The 2,500-nt window shown below is 49.6% G+C and overlaps 1 protein-coding gene across 25 annotated transcripts in view; it reads left to right on the top strand.

Annotated features, from left to right (window-relative positions):
* Positions 1-2,500, top strand: part of ncam1a (neural cell adhesion molecule 1a) — a 254,269-nt gene that overhangs the window by 69,463 nt on the left and 182,306 nt on the right. The window lies entirely within an intron of this gene.

Genomic DNA, 2,500 nt, shown 5'->3' with positions numbered 1-2,500 from the left:
GTGTTTGGGTTTGTGCAATTAATGGCCTCCGCAGTACCTTCTGAAGTGCGTTTCATTCCAGAGTTAGGCTGCAATTCCTATCAGTGTTTTCCTAATTGGCCACATGAAATGGCAGAGGGATTGTTCTGGAAATGTTCTCCATATCAGCTCCAGCTCCTGTTACTGCTCATCCCATATCTCTATAATGGGCTCTGCCACTCTACTCTACTCATCTCATATCTTCATGATAGACCTGGTGATGAGGATCTGATCTACTCTACTCATCATATCTCCATGGTGATGAGGATCTGCCACTCTACTCATATCATATCTCCATGGTGATGAGGATCTGACACTCTACTCTACTCATCTCATATCTCCATGGTGATGAGGATCTGATCTACTCATCTCATATCTCCATGGTGATGAGGATCTGCCACTCTACTCATCTCATATCTCCATGGTGATGAGGATCTGCCACTCTACTCATCTCATATCTCCATGGTGATGAGGATCTGCCACTCTACTCATATCTCATATCTCCATGGTGATGAGGATCTACTCTACTCATCTCATATCTCCATGGTGATGAGGATCTACTCTACTCATCTCATATCTCCATTGTGATGAGGATCTACTCTACTCATATCTCATCTCATATCTCCATGGTGATGAGGATCTGATCTACTCATCTCATATCTCCATGGTGATGAGGATCTACTCTACTCATCTCATATCTCCATGGTGATGAGGATCTGACACTCTGCTCATCTCATATCTCCATGGTGATGAGGATCTACTCTACTCATCTCATATCTCCATGGTGATGAGGATCTACTCTACTCATCTCATATCTCCATGGTGATGAGGATCTACTCTACTCATCTCATATCTCCATGGTGATGAGGATCTGATCTACTCATCTCATATCTCCATGGTGATGAGGATCTGATCTACTCATCTCATATCTCCATGGTGATGAGGATCTACTCTACTCATCTCATATCTCCATGGTGATGAGGATCTGACACTCTGCCATTCTTCCACTGCTTCGGATTCAGATGTCAACAGGAGCATGTGACTCAGGAGGGTAAGCTGATTGGCAGCGGTGACAAACAACCCAATCGCACCGACTCCACAGCAGATTTCCAGGTTCAGCTAGTGTGTGTGCAGCCCGCTCAAGCCAAGAGCTCTATGGCGAGGGACAACAGGTTTACTACAGGGAGCTACTTCCTCCCAGTCACATCTCTCTCCAGCCCACAGAGTCCTTTTGGAATGGATGGGAACAGCACAGTTTCACACACACACACAACTAACCACATGGACACACACACACACACACAAACACACACACACACACACACAAATCTCACCATACACACAGAGCTCATCACATGCACAAACCCACCACACACACACACACACACAGATCTCACCAGACACACACACACACACACACACACACACACACTGACACACAGCCTCTCACCACACCATGCCACCCACACAGACACACACACACACACACACACACACACACACAACAAAAGGGGTCTGGAGAGTGTCCAGTTCTGCGGAGCCAAGGCTGTCCTCAGTGGAGGGGTCATGTGGGTCTACAGCAGGACACCACACAAAGGGCCTCTCCATGCCTGGCCGTGGCCCAGGAGCGGTCCGTTCTGGCGCATAGACGGCAGCTAGGCGCCAACTCTGGGCCGGATGCGCCGCTGAGTCACCTGCTGGGCGTGGGGCTGGGTAATTAAGGTAAATCGGACAGAAGCTGGGAGTCTAAAGGGGGCCTGGTGCTCGAGCTGCTCATCTCTTCCAGAAACCTGCTACTGTCACAGAGGAGTACACACACACACATAAACAGAGAGACACCAGGGGAGGCTTCAGCCAATGGGAAGGACAGCTGCCTATTGAGTGACAGCCAATCGGAAGCCACATGCCTCTCTAGTGACTGCCAATGGGAGGGGCTAACATGTTGAGTGACAGCCAATAGGCCAGCTGCTTGTTCAGGGAGAGCCAGTGGGAGGGCGTTGTGAGCATTTACTTCCTGGAAGCGGAGTCCTTCCCAAGAGGGTGTGGTTGGCCCGAGTAGCCCAGAGAGGATTCCAGAAGACACAGATTACACCCAGCCCTGAGCCACACACACACACACAAACACGCAAACACACACACACACACGATTTTGTCTTCTCCTCTCCTCACTTATCTCTCGCCTACTGAGCCTCACTCACACACACACACACACACACACACACACACACACTCACACACACTACAGGATTCTCTCCTCTCCTCTCCTCTCTTACCCATCTCCTACTGAGCCTCCCACACACACACACACACACACACACACACACACACACACACACAGGATACTCTCCACTCCTCTCTTACCTATCTCCTACTGAGCCTCACACACACACACACACACACACACACACACACACACATACAGGATTCTCTCCTCTCCTCTCTTACCCCTGTCCTACTGATCCTCACACACACACACACACAC

Source organism: Clupea harengus, chromosome 8 (genome assembly GCF_900700415.2).
Source record: "Clupea harengus chromosome 8, Ch_v2.0.2, whole genome shotgun sequence".
In the NCBI taxonomy this organism is placed as follows: Eukaryota; Metazoa; Chordata; class Actinopteri; order Clupeiformes; family Clupeidae; genus Clupea; species Clupea harengus.
The sequence above is the reverse complement of the archived record's forward strand: the minus strand, read 5'-3'. Positions and strand labels throughout refer to the sequence as shown.